We start from the raw sequence: 20,758 nt of genomic DNA on the forward strand, positions 1-20,758 counted from the left end.
AGCCACGGGGTGGTTGGGTTGGTTGGTCCGGGCGTCCCAGAGGTGTTCCCTGAAGCGTTCTGCAAGTAGGCGGCCCATCTCCCCAATATAGAGGAGGCCACATCGGGTGCAGCGGATGCAATAGATGATGTGTGTGGAGGTGCAGGTGAATTTGTGGCAGATGTGGAAGGATCCCTTGGGGCCTTGGAGAGAAGTAAGGGAGGAGGTGTGGGCGCAAGTTTTGCATTTCCTGCGGTTGCAGGGGAAGGTGCCGGGAGTGGAGGTTGGGTTGGTGGGGGGTGTGAACCTGACGAGGGAGTCACGAAGGGAGTGGTCTTTGCGGAATGCTGATAGGGGAGGGGAGGGAAATATATCCCTGGTGGTGGGGTCCGTTTGGATTTGGCGAAAATGACGGCGGATGATACGCTGTATACGGAGATTGGTGGGGTGGTAGGTGAGAACCAGTGGGGTTCTGTCTTGGTGGCGGTTGGAGGGGGGGTGCTCAAGGGCAGAGGAGCGGGAAGTGGAGGAGATGCAGTGGAGGGCATCATCGATCACGTCTGGGGGGAATCTGCGGTCCTTGAAAAAGGAGGCCATCTCCTTTAGATGATGACATCTTGCAAAATGTCCAGATTACAGAGGAGGAAGTGCTGGATGTCTTGAAATGGGTAAAGGTGGATAAATCCCCAGGGCCTGATCAGGTGTACACGAGAACTCTGTGGGAAGCTAGGGAAGTGATTGCTGGGCCTCTTGCTGAGATATTTGTATCATCGATAGTCACAGTTGAGGTGCCGGAAGACTGGAAGTTGGCAAACGTGGTGCCACTGTTTAAGAAGGGCGGTAAAGACAAGCCAGGGAACTATAGACCAGTGAGCCTGACCTCGGTGGTTGGCGGTAACCCTGAGGGACAGGATGTACATGTATTTGGAAAGGCAATGACTGATAAGGGCTAGTCAACATGGCTTTGTGCGTGGGAAATCATGTCTCACAAACTTGATTGAGTTTTTAGAGGAAGTAACAAAGAGGATTGATGAGGGCAGAGTGGTAGATGTGATCTATATGGACTTCAGTAAGGCGTTCGACAAGGTTCCCCATGGGAGACTGATTAGCAAGGTTAGATCTCATGGAATACAGGGAGAACTAGCCATTTTGGATACAGAACTGGCTCAAAGCTAGAAGACAGAGGGTGGTGGCGGGGGGTTGTTTTTCAGACTGGAGGCTGTGACCAGTGGAGTGCCACAAGGATTGGTGCTGGGTCCCCTACTTTTTGTCATTTACGTAAATGATTTGGATGCGAGCATAAGAGGTACAGTTAGTAAGTTTGCAGATGACACCAAAATTGGAGGTGTAGTGGACAGCGAAGAGGGTTGCCTCAGATTAAAGCAGGATCTTGACCAGATGGGCCAATGGGCTGAGAAGTGGCAGATGGAATTTAATTCAGATAAATGCAAGGCGCTGCATTTTGGGAAAGCAAATCTTAGCAGGACTTATACACTTAATAGTAAGGTCCTAGGGAGTGTTGCTGAATAAAGAGACCTTGGAGTGCAGGTTCATAGCTCCTTGAAAGTGGAGTCACAGGTAGATAGAATAGTGAAGAAGGCATTTAGTATACTTTCATTTATTGGTCAGAGTATTGAGTACAGGAGTTGGAGGTTATGTTACGGCTGTACAAAACATTGGTTTAGCCACTGTTTGAATATTGCGTGCAATTCTGGTCTCCTTCCTATCAGAAGGATGTTGTGAAACTTGAAAGGATTCAGAAAAGATTTACAAGGATGTTGCCAGGGTTGGAGGATTTGAGCTATAAGGAGAGGCTGAACAGTCTGGGGCTGTTTTCCTTGGAGCGTCGGAGGCTGAGGGGTGACCTTATAGAGGTTTATAAAATTATGTGGGGCATGGATAGGGTAAATAGGCAGTATTTTCCCTGTGATTGGGGAGTCCAGAACTCGAGGGCAGAGGTTTAGGGTGAGAGGGGAAAGATATAAAAGAGACCTGGGGGCAACTTTTTCACTCAGAGGGTGGTACGTGTATGGAATGAGCTGCCAGAGGAAGTGGTGGAGACTGGTACAATTGCAACATTTAAGAGGCATTTGGATAGGTATTATCTGGAAATTGCAGCGGGTCAGGCAACATTTGTGGGGAGAGAGCAAGCTCTCTCAGAGTCATCCAGACTCAAACTGTCTGTCTGTCCATGGGTGCTGCTCGCCCCACTATGATCTCCAGCATTTGTTGTTTTCAGTACAGATTCCAGCATCCGCAGTAATTTGCTCCTACAGAGTCTGCGCTGCCTTTTACTTCAAGGTGGGGTTGAGATGGTTATTACTGTTTCGGAAGTTTTACGAACATTGAATGGGATCTCAGTCTAGCCCAATTCATTCAAGATGCACTAGTGCAATTGGGTGTTTAGGGGCATTGTGATTATTGCATTGCCACTTTGTTGCACATTAGTTTGGGTATTTTGTGTGATATTATATCCTTGAACAATTGCCCTGTAATTTTCAGGTTGTTTTCCCACTGGTTAGAGGACTTTATCTTTGCCTCCTCCAGTAACAAAAGTGTTACTGGGAGCAGAGATTGTACTGAAATTCGTACAACTTTAAGTAACTTGTAGGATGTATAAAAGATCGAGTTTAACATCTCTCTGCACTGTTCATTCTAGCCATTTGAATTGATTCTTTTAATCAATAGCCTCTCTTTAAAGAGATCCAGTTGCAATCCTTGTCATTTTAGCTTTGTATTTGAGTGACAAAGTGTGCAATTTTATTGCTTACACTATGCTGTCAAAATTAATTGTCTGCTTCCTTTTAACAACAGGAGCACGGAAGATAGTGGTTGGGGAGGGGGCTTTGGGAGGTGGGGAAACAGCATTGCAGGAAGGGTCTGCACGACGTTTGTTTTATTTATTATGGCAAGGATATTTCTTTGGCCAATGTACATGTCAGGGGAGGGGCCTGTCTTGGGTACTCGGGCTCACTCTTGCTTCCACTGAACGTGGTGGAGTGGCAGTGTTTCCAGGCTTGCAGCGCTGGTATGTGTGGTTCCGTGTCTGCAAATGAGCAGCTGAGCAATGAGGCATTTCATCATTCTGATACCATGGTGTACAATAACAGGGCTCTCAGCCGTGTGCCAGGGAGCAAGTGTTGGCAGGGTCAATATTTATAGATCTGTACGCAGCGGCTAACACAAGGAGAGAGCTGCATGCTGGCTCCCAGTGCTGGATTTTTACACTCTGATCCCAGTCTTTCTTCTCACAGGTTGAAGTATTCCAGTTTTTGGATATCACTTTTCGGAATGAGTGGATCGGTGCGTTTCCCTGAAACACTGACAAGGTTTTAGAATAATAGGGCAGTGTCTATTGCAGGTAAGAGTTTGGCATTTTGTCCCTCTGATCTTGTGTCATTTAATCTATCGAATACAGCTTACGTTGTGGAGGGAAACTCCTTTGCTGCTTTAAGTCTTGGCCAATGTCAGATTGTGTTGTGACCTTCAGTGCTCACCGAATACTATCCACAGAATTTGTTCTGCAATTTTCTTGGGCAGCACTGCATGCATTTATAGAGTACTGTGCAGCTATAAATTGTTTTCCACTTTATTTTCATCCCCCAAATGTTTCCCATTTATCTTCTCTCTAAGACCACTTGTAGCACATGGAGTCTCTAATTGGCTGGGAGCACAAGATAGTTTAAAGGAAGGCAGAAGGTGCTGGAGAAACTCAACAGCATCTGGACTGGGAGAAACAGCTGATGTTTCAAGTCCAGTGTGACTCTTCTTCAGTTTACTTGTTTTTACTTGAGCACGAGACAGCTTATCTGATTTGACTCTGCCCTAACTGCTGCTGAAACTATCACAGATTTAGCATTTGTGTCTTGAAACAAGGCAAAAAGTGTTGGAAGGCATGTCCCCACTTTCTCTGTCGTTGCAGAAATAACGTTTGTGATGCATACCTGTTGTCACTTTGAGGGGTCTGCTGTTTGTACTGCCCAGCACGTTCACCTATAAGTTGTTGAGCAAAAGTGGAGAATACTATGTTGAATCTAAATATAGCTGATTATTGTGCCTTGGAGGCAGAGAAGGGAGATCAGTTATCGTAGCAGGTTAGAACAGCATAAGCTAATTTCCATATGGATACCACTGGAATATCAGCATTTCAAATAGGATAGTGCAAAATGTTGGCTCTATTCCAGGGGATTTGAGGCCCTATTTGTCAAAGTGTCTGGATTAAAGAGAAAACAGCAGTGTTTCGCACAGCGACAGCCCCAGTTGCTAAAGGTTGGGTCAATGCAACTTGACAAGACATTGTGAAAATGCACTTAATGTTTACTTCATTTCCTTGATCTGATCAAACAGAACCCCTTTAAACTGAAATAATGTTGGAAAATTTACTGACACTGAGCATCTTTGCACTAGGGTTCCCACAATGTATACAGGCATGATACCATCAGTGATGTCTTCTTACACTTGTCCCTAATGTCCACAGTGACATTTGGAGAGGTTTCCAAAACCATGTGTTCTATGGTGCTTATAATTGCACCAAGGGAGGTGAACGTGGAAACTAATGGAGAGGTGGGGGGGAGTATCAAAACCCTGACCAGCAGTGAACATGCTTGTGTGAGTTGTGGAGAAACTTTTGTGAAGGTGTGTAGGGAGATTTGAATCTAAAGGAGCAGATTCCAGAAAGGCATGTTATTGGTGTAGCATCCACCTGTACCAGCCAGAGCATCAGTGTTAAAAAAGGCGAGTGTCTTCTCTTGGGGGATCTTACATTTCTAATCTTCTGACACACTCAGTGTTGGGCTGGTGCAAGAAGGGCAGCACAGTAGCTCATTGGTTAGCAGTACTGCCTCACAGCACTAGCGACCTAGGTTCGATTCCAACCTTGGATGACTATCTGTGTGGAATTTGTGCATTCACCCTTTGTCTACATGTCCCACAGTCCAAATAAGAGCAGGTTAGGTGGATTGGCTGTGGGAAATTGCCCATGGTATCCATGGGAAATGCAGGCTTACAGGATAGTGTTGGTCTGGGTGGGATGCTCTTCGGAGAGTTGGGATGGTTTTGATGAGCTGAATGGTCTGATTCCTCACTGTAGCCATTCTATAAGTGGTCTATCTTTGAGGGCTTCAAGCTGTGATTTTAATCCAGACTCTTGATGAAGTGAATTCTAATTTTTAAGCAAACCTATATCAATGATTTGGATGTGAGACCAAATGTAATATTTCCAAGTTTGCTGATGAGGCAAAACTTGTTGAGAATACAGGTTGCAAAGGGAATGCAAAGAGTCATTCAGGGGCACCTAAACAGGCTGAGTGAGTGGAGAAAATCTTGACAGATGGAATAAAATGTGGAAACGTGCAAAGTTAACTACTTTGGTAGCAGAAATAGAAATACAAGATATTTCCTAAATGGTGGAAGATCAGGAAGCTTTGGTCACATGACCAAGAGCAAAGCGATGGGACATTTCTCAGTCCCCACAAAGACCACCTGGGGCAAACCAGCCTGGAACCTGGGACTTTAGTTCAGGTCTGTCACCCTGCATAATGGGCAATTTCCCATGGCATTCCACCTGAACTGCACATCTTTGGACTCTGGGAGACTGAAACACCCAGAGAAAACCCACGCACTCACGGGGAGAATGTGCAAACTCAACACAGATTGTCACCTGAGACTGGAATTAAACCCAGGTTGAATCCTGGGAGGAAAACTGGGCAACTATAGAATGAGAGTAGAGGTTGTTGGGTGCAGATTTGGATTTGGCAGAAAGCCTGCCTCCCCACACTGTAACGTACTGCAGTTTGATTAACAAACTGAAAAAAAATCCCTTCTGTCCTCGTTCATTGCATTGCCCTTATATACCCATGCCCCATCCTCTCCACCCAACCATCTGATGCCCTCTATACCACCTAAGCCCCTCTCCTCTTTTCCAAAGGCCATGCACATTCCTAAACCAACGTATGTCTGTTTAGCCATGATTCCTGGCATTTGCTATGCTAAGCTATGTATCCCTGTACCCACCACTCTGGCCCCATACCAACTTAGTGCCCACTTATGACCCAGCTTTCTCCTTTGGTCCTACTTCCTCTATGACATATCAATTACTTTCCACCAGGGATAAACCTCAGCAGCCATGGTGATACATTATAAAGTGAGGTGGCTATTGAGAATTTTTAAATAATCTCTCATTGCTAAAAGAAAAACATAATGTGTTGAAATTCCTTCAGGTAATCATTATGAAACCAAACATTTGTATTCTAAGTTCTTTGACAACTTTGACAGTTTTTGACAGTTCTGACAGTTCCAATAGGTGTATGCATTGTGCTCCCTGACATTGTAGAAAGGCTTTAACATCTGTCTGAGATTAGCAGTTCTGGGTGTGAATGTGCTGGATACAGATCTTTCATAGCTGACTCTACCATGCTCCACGTCAGTGATAATTTCTAAATACTTTTGGAACACAGGAGCAGTATTAGGTCAATGCCATCCCCATTATTCAACAAGTGCATGTCTACCCTCATCCCATTTTCCCGCAGTATTGCTATATCCCTTGCTATCTTGATATTGCAGTGTTTTGAAGAATGGTACATTCTTCCTGCCAAACCTCTATCCCAAACCCCCAAGATCTAAGATCTCTCTCCTGGAATTTGAGGGGCTACATTAACTTCAAAGCCCCTGAGTCAAGAAGGAAAGCTCAGATGGATTCCTGTTGCAAATGACCACCCACTCACCTCTGTTTGAAAAACCTGTGAGCACTGCTGTCAGGGCCAGGATCCAGTCATCAGGCTTGAAGGTCTCTCCAATCAAGGGAAATATAGACTTGCCACCTCCAATGATACAAAAGGGACCTCCACTTGATCCATAAGACCATAAGATATAGGAGCAGAATTAGGCCATTCGGTCCATCATGTCTATTCCACCATTCAATCACAGTTGATATGTTTCTCAACCCCCATTCTCCTGCCTTCTTGATTCTCTTACTAATCAAGAGTCAATCTGTATCTCTCTTAAAGACATTCAATGACTTGGCCTCCACAGCCTTCTGCGGCAATGAAATCCACAGATTCCCCACCCTCCTGCTGAAGAAATTCCTCCTCATCTCAGTTCTAAAGGGTGGTCACTTCACTCTGAGGCTGTCCCCCCAGGTCCTAGTCTCACCTACTAGTGGAAACACCGTCTCCATGTTCACTCTATTCAGGCCTCTCAGTATCCTGTAAATGCATGACAGAAGGACGGGAAAGGTTATAAGCACCATGAAACTACACCGCATCAGCAATGCACTTGCGTTTCGAACTGCCCAAGTTATTAATCAATAGCAACAGTAAGAAATGGTACCATTCAACAGCTCCACTGTTAAACTGTTAGAACAGTGCAATCCTCAGGCAGAATCCTAGGGCCCCCAAAGGAGAAGTGTTGTTTTTTGCAGATTTTTGATCATTTGAACAACTCGCCTGTTACTTCAGGAAGCCAGAAGCACGCAGGATAGAAGCAATTACAAAGTCCTTAGAGAGCAAGGGTCTGCGCAGGAAGGCCCCATTTAAATGTTGGTTGTGATGTGACTGTTTCGGAGCTTTGTGAGTGAGGTTAACAATCCCTGCTGGAGAATGGTGAAGAAACATTTAAAATAGTGACGTAAAGGATCGAGCTAGGAATGATGGAACCGAAGAAAGGACTGCTTCACCACTAGCGCTGGTGCCTTGGCAAATGAGCACCACAGGTCACAGCTACAGTAAAAAATCCACGGACCACAGGTCAAATCTATACTGAGGCCAAACTTCAGGAATATCATAGACAGGTTTAAGTGCAATAAAAGGGCAATTTGACAGATTAGGAAGACAGAATCTAATAAAAGAACGTCATTAGAAGATGTAAAAACTCTGATCAGAAGTGCGGATGAATGATTTAATCAGTGATTTTGATTTTATTTATTTATTGTCCGTGCATTTATTACAAATACTTGATAAGTGTTGTATTTAGCTGCAAATGTGTTGCTGGTCAAAGCACAGCAGGCCAGGCAGCATCTCAGGAATAGAGAATTCGACGTTTCGAGCATAAGCCCTTCATCATTCCTGATGAAGGGCTTATGCTCGAAACGTCGAATTCTCTATTCCTGAGATGCTGCCTGGCCTGCTGTGCTTTGACCAGCAACACATTTGCAGCTGTGATCTCCAGCATCTGCAGACCTCATTTTTTACTCGAAGTGTTGTATTTAGTTCACCACTCTCTAAAAACACAGAAAATAAACCAAAATATGGAATATAAAGCCAGAAAAAATCAATAAATTTCACCTTAAAGTCTTTATCTCAGTTAGGTGGTCTTTGGAACAGCTCCCACTTCTAGTGATCTTTTCCCTGGGGTGGTGGAGTCCAGAATTAGACGGCATAGGTTTAGGGTGAGAGGGGAAAGATTTAAAAGGGATGTAAGGGGCAACCTTTTCACGCAGAGGGTGGTGCGTTTAAGGAATGCATTGCTAGTGGAAGTGGTGGAGGCTGGTACAACTACAACATTTAAAAGGCATCTGGATATGAATAGGAAAGGTTTAGAGGGATATGGGCCAAGTGCTAGCAAATGGGACTAGAATAAGTTAAGATATCTGGTCAGCATAGACATGTTGGACTGAAGGGTCTGTTCCTTGCTGTACATCTCTATGACTCTAGCTCAGCTCCTCCACCCCGATCCTCAAGTCCACACGGCTAAACCGATGACACTGTTGCAACCAGACGTCACTGATTTGTTAAAGCTGCAGCCGTAGTGCCTCATTGGAAACTTGTGGAAAGGGACATAGATATAATCGACTGGAAGGAATGTGTCTCCTTGGTAGGGGGAATGGTAGAAGTTCGAGGAGGCCATTCGACCCGTCAAGCCTGCTCCGCCAGTCACCTTTAATCACGACTGATCATCAAGCTCAATACCCTAATCCCAACCTTCCCCCATATCCCTTGAACCCTTCAGCCACAATTGCTAAATCTATCTCCCTCTTGAAAATGTATAATACTTTAGCCTCAACCAATTTCTGTGGTAGTGAATCCCACAGGTTCAATACTTCCTGTCTGAAGAAATTTCTCCTCATCTCCATCTCAAAAGGCTTACCCCTTACCCATAAATTATGACCACTGTTTTTGAACTCCACCATCAATGGGAAACATCCTTCCTGCACCTAACCTGTTGAGTGTTGTTAGAATTCTAAAGCTTACTATGAAATCCACCCTTATTCTTCTAAACTCCAGTGAGTACTGATTTGATTTCATTTATTGTCACATGTATTTTCTCACATGAGAAGTGCTGTATAATGTAGCATACAATCCCAGCCAACTCAGTCTCTCCTCATATGTCAGTCCTGCTAGCCCTGAAATCAGTCTGGTAAACCTTCACTGCACTCCCTCTAAAACAAGAATGTCCCACCTCAGGTACTGAGACCAAAACTGCACAGACAATACTCCAAGTGTGGCCTCGCTGCTGCCCTGGATAATTGCGGCAAGACATTCTTGTTCCATTACTCAAATCCTGGCAGAATAGATTTTGAGGGGATGCAAGGAAAAATATTTTCACCCAGAGGGTGGTTGGAATCTGGAACACAATGCCTCAAAGGGCAGAGGTAGGAACCCTCATAGCATTTAAGAAATATTTACATGTGCACTTCCAACACCAAAACATGCAAGGCGATGGGCCAAGTACTGGAAAATGGGATGAGAATAGTTGGGTGCTTGTTTCTGACTGGCACAGGCCTGATGGGCTGAAGGGCCTTTTTTCTGTGCTGTAGATGTTTGCAACGCTCTGAGTAGCAAAGGACAAAAAAAAAACACAGGGTTACATTGCTTAAGCAAACCTACTGTTTTGAGGAACAAATCATTTACTTCTATACACAGGACAAAAGGAGGTGATGAGTGGGTGAAACAGAAAATCAAGGGAGAGCGTTACTTTTGCACACATATCTTTTGAATTAAGTAAGAGTGGTGTTCTGGGAGAGTCAGTGATCCTTTGAGCAAGTGCTTCAATAGAAACGGTTACACTTGCTGCGCATTTACTCGATCTCAGCTCTCAATTGCCAACAGTTGTTTGGCCGCATTGTGTTCTTGAACGTGCAAGAAATGGAGGGTCCATCTGTGGCTCATTTACATTTTGCCTCGAAGTTGTTCAGCGCATTGGCCTTGTATGAACTCTGTGTTAAATTACAAGGTTTGACATGCGAATCACCTGGAATGGAAAACACAGAAAGACTTGATTTCTCGCACGGATGGAAAGTCTCCAAGCTTGGAGGACTGAAGTTAGTGCTTCCTGTCCTTAGAATCTGAGAAGGTCCGTATGGACCCCCGATTGTGTAAACTTTGCATAGAGTGCTCAATAGGTTTATGAACCAGTTACGTGGTGGTCAGCCACTCACTGCCCTTTAGGTTCTCGGACTTTCCCCTGATGGAGTTAGACATTGGTGTCTGAGAGAATGATGCATACACTTGGACATCTCCGGTCACCTTGTAGATTACATCACATTCTGCTGCCAACAAGCATTCTAGATAACATTTGCATCAGTTTTCTGGACTTGTAGGAAAAGTCATTCTCAAGACTGCTAAATTCTTCTGACAGTCATAGAGATGTACAGCACAGATACAGACTCTTCACTCTAACTCATCCATGCCGACCAGGTATCCTAGATTGTTCTAGTCCCATTTGCCAGCACTTGGCCCATATCCCTCTGAATCCTTCTTATTCATAAACCCATCCAGATGCCTTTTAAATGTTGTAATTGTGCCAGCCTCACCACTTCCTGTAGCAGTTCATTCCATACACGTACCACCCTCTGCATGAAAAAGTTGTCCTTTAGGTCCCTTTTAAATCTTTCCCCTCTCACCCTAAACCTATGCCCGCTAGTTCTGGACTCCCTCACCCCAAGGAAAAGACCTTGTCTACTTACCCTATCCATGCTCCTCATGATTTTATAAACCTCTATGAGGTCAACCCTCAGCCTCCGACGTTCCAGGGAAAACAGCCCCCGCTTATTCAACCTCTTCCTATAGCTCAAACCCTCCAACCCTGGAAGCATCATTGGAAATCTTTTCTGAACCTTTTCAAGGTTCACAATATCCTGGGAGATTCAGGTAGAGTAGCATAATAATGATGTTTCTGAGCGATTTGTTCCAGAATTGTTGCTGGGCAAAAGGAAATCATTCGGCCCACCAGGCCAGCACTCACCTTTCAAGCAGGCATCATTACTTCATATCAATTTTATTCTTTTTTCCCACATCCTTTTAGACTATTTTAATCCAAATAATCATCCCGTGTCCTTTGGAATGCTGTAATTGAATCCACTGCCATCACGTTCCCAGGCAGTACAGAATCTAACAGCTCACGTGTGAAAAAGTAATTTTCTCCCATCACCCTTGCTTCTTTTACTAATCACTTTAAGTCTATGCTCTCTCATTCTTTTTTAACCTTAATGAGCAGGGACATCGTTTCCCTATCCATTTTATCCAGCTCATTCATGATTTTGAAAATCTCTGTCAAATCTCCTGTCAGCTGCCTTCCCTCCCAAGAAAACACTCCCAACGCCTTCAGTTTATCCTCATCACTGAAGTCTCTTATCCCTGGAGCCATTGATGCATTCGGTCCAATGTTTTCACACCTTTTCTAACTCGTGGCCACCCACAACTGTACACAATACCCCAATTGAGGCCTACTAAGTGTTTTGTATAAGTTCAACGTCACCTCAATGAAATAAGACACAGGGCTGTGGATACTGAAAATCTGAAACAAAAGCAGAAACTGGTGGAGAACCTTAACGTTTCCAGTGCAGTAAGCATTCTTCAGAACAGATTTTGCTTCCTCTGCATAGATGCTGCCAGATCTGCTGAGTTTCTCCAATAATGCTTATTTTTGTTCCACACCACCTCCTTGTTCCTACACCCTTTTAATAAAACTAAGGGTGCTGTGTGCTTTATTAGCTGCTCACTTCAGTCCTGCCACCTTCAATAATCTATGCACATATTCATTGAGATCCTGCTGATCCTGAACCCCCCGTAAGAATTGTACCAATTTTTATTGTCTTTCAACTTTCTTACTACCAAAGTCTTTCACTTCACACCTTTTTGCATTGAACCCCATCTGCCACCTAACTGCCCACTCCACCAAAGTATCTCTGACCTTCTGAGTTCCTCACTGTTCTCCACACAGTTTTCAGTTCTTCCAAGTTTCATAACATCTGCAAACTTTGAAGTTGTTCCCTGCGCTGAAAGATGCAGCTTACTAATATATATCAGGAAAAACAAAGATCCCATGACCAACCTCTGGGAAACTCCACTACAAACCTATCTCCATCCTGAAAAACCCGCTTTGACAAGAGACATGGATTAGATATGACCCCACCAGTTGTACTTTCAGTGGGAGGGAATGTTAATAAGCCATCACCCCTTCTCCCTCCCCTTCTCCCACCCAACCTACCATCCCGACCAAAATGTGGGCCAACACTCACCACTCGATACCCTGACTTACCCCTCTCTGGGATTCATTGGGTCACTGACGTCAGTTTGCCTGAGTTCTAGCAACTCCCACTTTCGAACTGTGGCGCTGCTGAGCTACTGCAGCAACTCAAGAAACTGATGTGTCTATGCCTCCCTGAGGGGCACATGTTCAGCGCCTCAGCCTGGCCACAGTGTGTAATGCCGGAAAGTAGTGCTGGCCCAACTCCTGGCCTCTGTGAACCATCCTGCTCACCCCCTTCCCCCTGCCACAGGGCAGAGTTGGCAGGGTTTAGAGAGGCAATTTCAGAGATTGATGTCATGCCTATCAGTGGGGGAAGTGATTAAAATTAGGGATGCACAAGAGGCTGGACCTGGAAGAAGCAGGAGGTAACAGAGTTAGAAAGGGGGCTGTGGGCAAGGAAGCTCAAAGGGAGGTTTGAATGCAAGAATGGAAACTTTAAAATCAAGGCTTTTTTGATGAGCACAGAGCCGATGAATGAACAGTACTTGTCTAGCATCCAGGAAGTTGCTCAAACAAACGAAAAACTACCCACAGCTGAAAATGGTCTTCTTCAGATAAATGGTCCATGGATATTTCTGCGCCAGGAGGCCAAGTGCTGTCTGTTCCAGCTGTGTGTCTGGACAAGTTGATAAGAAAACCAACCTGGGACATGGGTGTCAAAGACAGTGACTTTCAACAGAGGTGCAAGTAGACTCTTTCAAAAGATACTTTTGTGAATGCATGAACGAAGCACAAAATAGTTTTATCTTGATTCACACACTAAAATTTAACATTGGATAATGGGGTTGGCTACAAACCACAGGAAACAGGCTCTGATCCAGGTATTCCATGACTTCACATTCCCCTTTTCGGGAATAAAAGGGAGGGAGGTATTTGACACACGAGCGCATTAACGAAAGAGATTTCTTGATGATTCACTGCTTTGTAACTCCTCCCCTCCTCTCAGAGACTGCTGGAATTTTTGTTTTAATTCTGTAAATGCATCTGCAGAGAATATTAAAACTGTTATGGACTTCTGCTGCTGAGAGAGAATGAGGAAGCCTTGGCTGGAATAGCCATGACACTGACATAGCTCATCTGCTTTCCTTCCTACCAGTGCTTTCCTCAGATAAGGAAGAGGATTTGCCCCCACTTGGTGTGAGGTGGAGGTGGGAGCGAGGTGGGGGGGTTGGGGGGGGGAGGTGGGTGGTGTTGGGTAGGGGGTGAGGCTGGTGTGTATGCTGGCGGGAGGATGATCGAAAAGTGATGTAAAAGTGACATAGAAAGGGGTGAGAGTGGAAATGCCTTTCCCAGCCTGGAGGAGAACTTTGTGACCGATACACGTCAGGAACCAGCAACTTCCTTTATGTGGCGCCTAGCTCAGGTTGACATCATCTGCTAAACCCCAGATGCAAAAGACGTTTTCCTCAATTCAGGCCAAAGGTGAGAAGAGACAGGTTTTCGGGGTAGGACTGTACTTTTCATTTTTGGCTTGCATATCGATCAGCAACATGTTTTATTTTCACTTGCTCTCTGTTCAGCTGTTCCAGCTTCCTGCTATGCAATGAACATCAGGAGCGTGTATCTTGAGCAATGAAGGGCATGTTTTCAAGCCCTCACTTCCCTCTAGTGAATCTGGAAACTCTGCTCCAGCCCATGGGTGCTTTGAGGCCAGACTTCTCACTGCAGGTTTTCAATGGCTTTTACAACTTTTTGTATGACGTATTTTGTTAACTCCAACATCTGTTTCAAATGAAACCCCAGGATATTAATATTTGATGTAACTAACACATATCCCAGAGGTGCTTTCCATCAATAGCTTCTATGTTATTTTACGTCGAAAGAACCTTTGTGCTTAATGATTCCATAAGTTGGCCTGCAGGATACTTATTGTTGTGAGTAGCCTTGCCTTAAAATAGTTCACTCCCCTTAAAGGGGCACTGGTTAAGGCTCCAGCAGCACTCTGGTGTCAGTTTTTGCACACACACACACACATATATCCATCACCAAGGGTTCTCACTGAGACGAGAATGCCACTGTGCCAACTGAGGCCGGATTCACCTTTATCCCCACACTTCTTCACTCCCGGATGGTGAGTCCCCCTTGCTGCTTTCACCCACAATCAGTCGAGACTTTGACTAAAATTCAAATCATAACAAGTCTGATCCAATTGCAGATTGCTGTTCCCTGCTGACCCACGAGACGAGGGATTGAATTTTAGACTCAGCAACAAGACACAGGATTGTTTGTAGACCGTGGGGAATGTGGGGTGGTTAGGGGTTGGGGAGGTGAGAGATATCACTGTTTGGTATTCTAACTGAGAGGTGAGGGAGAGGGGTGTAGGTGTGGGGGGGTGGGGGGTGGGGGAAGGGGGTGAGCTGCCTTATTTGGCATCGCAAATGGGATCTCTGTCCAGTTAAAGGCAATTGATGAACCTCTGGAAAGGAGAGGGTCAGGATCTGCCAGTCACAGGGACCAGCAGCTGCAGTACGCAGGAAGCAATGGAGGCTTCAGTGAAATGGTGCCCTTAAAGAATGCAACTTAACAATACAAACACCTCCCAGAGGCAGAGGGGTGCCTCCTCTACACAGTAGCCTTAGGCTCACCCAGGCACATTGTGAGGGATTCCTACTTGGCTCCAGTACCTCTAAGCAGTGATTTGGCTCTCTGTCACTTAAGAGAACTGGGGGACCCTAAACTTACCTATAACCAATTTGAGGAGGTGATGGCCTAATGGTTTTATCACTGGACTGTTAATCCAGACACCCAGGTAATGTTGTGTGGACCCAGGTTCAAATCCTACCATGGCAGATGGTGGGGAATTTTAACTCAATAAATATCTGGAATGAAGAGTCTAATGATGGCCATGAATCTGTTGTCAGAAAAAGCCCACCTGCTTCACTAACGTCCTTTTCAGGAAGGAAACTGCCATCCTCACCAGGTCCGGCTCACCTGTGATTCCAGATCTATACCAATGGGGTTGACGCTGAACAATTAGGGATGGGAAATAAATGCTGGCCTAGCCCTCATCCTGTGAATGAATTTAAATAAAAAACAAGGTTCACAATGAGCCAGTTTACCTGCTGACCTCGTAGAAGGACTTTCAGGACCCCTGAACCCATGTCAACCAGAGGTGCTGAAATGAAGAGCCCACCTTGGGAAGCCAGCAGAACAATCTCGTGGTTTTTGAGCACGGCCTGGCTCTGTTGTTGACATCAGTGTGTTCGGAAGATATCGCACTAAATCTCAGTCAGAGTCAGCTGTTCCCCTGAGGCCTCCTCCACCTCAGCAGTCAGCTCCTGACAGAGTCTTGCTTCCAGAAAGATCATTTTCTTCATGCATTGCTCACTTTGGTAAATACCAGTCTCTTTGCTTTCCCAGCCCTACTGAAAGCTAATTTTCTTTTACATTAATCCCTCAGGGGTGTGGGTATCGCTGACTGGGGCAACACTGATTACCCACCCATCTTGAAAAGGTGGTGGTGAGCTCCCCTCTTGAACTGCTTGGTGTAGTTAGACCCACTGGGGAGGAAGTTCGAGGAGTTTAGACCCATCAACACTGAAGGAACAGCAATATATTTCCAAGTCAGGATGGTGAGTGGCTTGGAGGGGAGCTTGCAGGGGTTGGTGTTCCCATGTATCTGCTGCCCTTGTCCTTCAGGATGGAAGTGGTCATGGGTTTGGAAGGTGTCATCAGTGGATCTTTGGTGAATTTCTGCATTACTCCTTGTAGATTTGTGGATTGGTGCCAATTAAGAGGGCTGCTTTATCCTGGGTGGTGTTGTTGAAGCTGCACTGATCCAAGCAAGTGGGGAGTATTCCACCGCACTCGAGCCTTATAGATAGTAGACAGGATGTGGGTGATGTGGGTAGTGTGGATTTCCTAAGCTCCAACCTGCTCTCGTAACCATGTTAATTACAAGGCTAGTCCAGTTCACTTTCTAGCCCCGAGGATATTGATAATGGGGGATTCAGCGATCACCATGCCATTGAATGTAAGAGCATGGCAGTTACACTCTCTCGTGTTAGATGCAGTCATTGCCAGGTATTTGTGTGGTGTGAAAGTTATTTGGCACTTGTCAGGCCAAGTTTAGCTATTGACCAGAGTTTATATTTGAACATGGACTGCTCCAGTACCTGAGGAGTTGTGAATGGTGCTGAACATTGTGCAATCATTGGTGAATATCCCCACTTCTGACCTTTTGATCAAGGATAGGTCATTGATGAAGTGGCTGAAGATGATTAGGCCAAGGACACCACCCTGAGGAACTCCTGCAAAAATATCCTGAAGCTGAGATGACTGATCCTCCATCATAAGGTCATAATCCACAGTAAATTACTGATAATTCAATATGGTCCTGGGAATTGTCATGCCATGAAGTTGTGGTTCTGCTCGCCGAGCTGGAAGTTTTTGCTGCAAACGTTTCGTTCCCTGGCTAGGGAACATCATCAGTGCTGTTGAGCCTCGTGTGAAGCGCTGCTTTGATGTTTCTTCCGGTATTTATATTGGTTTGTTCTTGCCGCTTCCGGGTGTCAGTTTCAGCTGCAGTGATTTGTATGTGGGGTCCAGGTCGATGTGTCTGTTGATGGATGTTCTTGCCGTTTCCGGGTGTCAGTTTCAGCTGTAGTGGTTTGTATATGGTGTCCAGGTCAATGTGTCTGTTGATGGAGTTTGGGGATGAATGCCATGCTTCTAGGAATTCTCTGGCTGTTCTCTGTCTGGCTTGTCCTATGATAGTGGTGCTTTCCCAGTCAAATTCATGTTGCTGGTTGTCTGAGTGTATGGCTACTAGAGATAGCTGGTCGTGTCGTTTTGTGGCTAGCTGATGTTCATGGATGCGGATTGTTAGCTGTCTTCCTGTTTGTCCTATATAGTGTTTTGTGCAGTCCTTGCATGGTATTTTGTAAACTACGTTAGTTTGGCTCATGCTGGGTATTGGGTCCTTTGTTCTAGTTCATCACCAAACTCCATCAACAGACACATTGACCTGTACATCATATACAAACCACTACAGCTGAAACTGACACCCGGAAACGGCAAGAACATCCATCAACAGACACATCGACCTGGACCCCACATACAAATCACTGCAGCTGAAATTGACACCCGGAAGCGGCAAGAACAAACCAATATAAATACCGGAAGAAACATCAAAGCAGCGCTTCACACGAGGCTCCAACAGCACTGATGATGTTCCCTAGCCAGGGAACGAAACGTTTGCAGCAAAAACTTCCAGCTCGGCGAGCAGAACCACAACAACGGATACCCGAGCTACAAATCTTCAATCAGATTTTAATGTCATGAAGTATTTGCATGTTTTGACCCATGGGATAGACCAACGAATTGGTGAGGATTACATATACTTTAATTGACATCTAGAGTGATACAGGCACAGATGGCTGTGGAGGGCAGACCATTGAGTATATTTAAGATGGAGATAGATCAGTTTTTGATTGTCAAGGGGATCGAGAGTTACGGGGAGAAAGTGGGAGAATAGGGTTGAGAATCTTATTAGGCATGATTGAATGGCGGATCAGACTCGATGGGCTGAATGGCCTAATTTCTGCTCCTATATCTTATGGTCTTATAACACATCTCTGGCATTTTTGGGGCATCTGATTATTGTACAGGATGGGACATGGGTGAGTAAGGATCAAACATCTATTCCTAAACAGCTTTCTGTTTTCAATGCCCATGTCCATGGTCAGAGCGAAAGAATTTGCATTCATGTATCACCTCTCACCTCAAAGTGTTTTGTAGGCGCCAAGATATTTCTGAAGTGTATGTCCGATTGGAATGGAAGAAGGGCAGAAACCAATTTACACACAGCAAGCTCTCACAGACAGAAATTGATGTGTTCATGGCTATAGCTATGTTGTTCAGCACTCAGTTTGATTGGGTTAGAGGCTGCTTCATTGTATCGAGCACTGTCTGTTTCACTTCATCAAATTTTACGTGTATCGTCTGTAGGTTTTTTTTACGTGGGACATGACAACAAAGTGTCAGTTTTTAGGATGGCAAGGATCCCATTGCCTTGGAGCACAAACCATAGCACACCCCGAACCAGAATCCTCTTGTCCATCCTCAGAAGGCTGGCCACAAAGTGAGTCATCAGTTTCCTATTCAATCTCTTGCCACTGCTCCCGGTGTTCTAGGAATCCAACATCAGACGGTGCTGGCTGCTTTTAATGGGTTACATTTAAACTTTCCTTCTCAATGTTTTAAATACTTCTGGATTTATTTTCATATTGGTGTCTAATTAACCAGTTGGGTGAGAAATAAAAATGCAGCAGTTAAAATTATAGGGCGGTCATTCCAAAGAGACTTGGTTGGGCAGAGATGTTGATAGGATATATCCCATGGCTGAAGAATCCAGACTGTTGGGGGAAAGGGAGGGGTTGGTCACCATCTTAGAATACATTTAGGGCTCCTGATGTGAATCTTTGGACTTCTGCACATTTTGATCCAGGCTGGTGTTGCTGAAGATGTGTTGCTGGTTAAAGCACAGCAGGTCAGGCAGCATCCAAGGAACAGGAAATTCAACGTTTCGGGCCAGAGTCCTTCATCAGGAATGAGGAGAGTGTGCCAGGCAGGCTAAGATAAAAGGTAGGGAGGAGGGACTTGGGGGAGGGGCGATGGAGATGTGATAGGTGGAAGGAGGTCAAGGTGAGGGTGATAGGCCGGAGTGGGATGGGGGCGGAGAGGTCAGGAAGAAGATTGCAGGTTAGGAGGGCGGTGCTGAGTTAGAGGGAACCGACTGAGACAAGGTTGGGGGAGGGGAAATGAGGAAACTGGAGAAATCTGAGTTCATCCCTTGTGATTGGAAGGTTCCCAGGCGAAAGATGAGGCGCTCTTCCTCCAACCGTCGTGTTGTTATGTTCTGGCGATGGAGGAGTCCAAGGACCTGCATGTCCTCGGTGGAGTGGAAGGGAGAGTTAAAGTGTTGCTGGACAAGCCAGGTCCCAGGCTGAAACCTGGCTGGATGGATCATCTTTGTTTTTGCTTTAATGAAGTTGCCTTCCACCCAAACACAAGCCTTCAATCCTGTAGATTTGGGTTTAACAATAAAATGGAAGTTATTGTGTAAAGGAATTGAAGATAAAATAGAATAAATGAAGCTATTCATAAAAAAACAGATTTACAATTTTCAAGGCCCATAATCAAAGGCAATGCTATTAATCCCAATAATATTCCTTTATGCAGAGAAAATTTCCATCTTTTTCACATCCAACGGACTGAATTTAACTATGGATTCAATTTTACATCTATAGAAACTGATGGCCTTTTCCTGAACCCTTTGTTCAAATGAGCTTAGACTTTCTCAGCTTCAAGTAACCCTTCAGGGTTTTAACCAAACACTCTTGGTCTGAAATTTATAAAATGAACTCATTAAATTGATTTTGAGGTGCCAGTGTTGGACTAGGGTGTACAAAGTTAAAAACCATACAACACCAGGTTATAGACCAACAGGTTTATTTGACAACCACCTGATGAAGGAGCAGCACTCTGAGCGCTAGTGCTTCCAAATAAACTTGTTGGTCTGTAACCCGGTGTTGTGTGATTTTTAACTCATTAAATTGAGGTCATATCTTCCTTAATCATTCGGAAACTGACTTTTTTTCAGGAACAACAGTTGTACACATCTAGCAACAATTAAGCGGCCAACTGCCCAACTGACACAAAGAAGTTCTTTTATTTCCACCAAGTCATATATCTTACTCTACACCCACCCAGCCAAATCTTCTGAATATTCTATTTGAAAGCTTAATGCACTATGCTGTTTCACCTACAGTTCTTTCAGTTTTTATGTTGTTTCATTTGTTGACTCATAAGTTCTCTCAGTACAAATTGTTAGGGACCAGGCCTGACCCCCTCAATATTTTAAGAAGATAGCCTTGATCCTATTTTTTCCTTCTTTTTAAAGATAGGTGTGAAGTGCACGTTCCAGATGTGATGTGACTCGATGTTAAGCAAAACAATTTATTTAAACACTATAGGTAAAATACAAACTGAATAATAGATACAGTACCTATTACTAATTAACTGTTCGAGTAAGGTGACATCCCATAAATACACCCCTTGTCAAAAAGGCAAATTCTGGCATAGATTCTAGGGTGCAGTTCTAAAATCAGGGAGGAAACAACATCAAAATAAATTCCAGGGAAAATAGCAACTAGGAATCATTTACTGAAGCTTTCAACTCTTCTGTGGCCCCAAACAATTTCTGACTGCTAAAGCTAAAACAAAACTCGAAGGCCATGTCTGTGAGAGCTAGCCACACCCATTCAGGCTGCTTCTATTATTCCAATGTTTTTTTTTAAAAGAAGCCCAAAGG

At 44.7% G+C, this 20,758-nt stretch overlaps 1 protein-coding gene across 1 annotated transcript in view; it reads left to right on the top strand.

The window, feature by feature from the left end:
• The window catches only part of bmpr1ba (bone morphogenetic protein receptor, type IBa), a 504,629-nt gene that overhangs the window by 263,065 nt on the left and 220,806 nt on the right, over positions 1 to 20,758 (top strand). Inside the window, exon 2 of the mRNA XM_060851677.1 lies at positions 3,234 to 3,340. The gene's annotated coding sequence lies outside the window, so the exon portion shown is untranslated. The remainder of the gene's footprint in view (positions 1 to 3,233; positions 3,341 to 20,758) is intronic.

Source organism: Hemiscyllium ocellatum, chromosome 36 (assembly GCF_020745735.1).
Source record: "Hemiscyllium ocellatum isolate sHemOce1 chromosome 36, sHemOce1.pat.X.cur, whole genome shotgun sequence".
NCBI lineage: Eukaryota > Metazoa > Chordata > Chondrichthyes > Orectolobiformes > Hemiscylliidae > Hemiscyllium > Hemiscyllium ocellatum.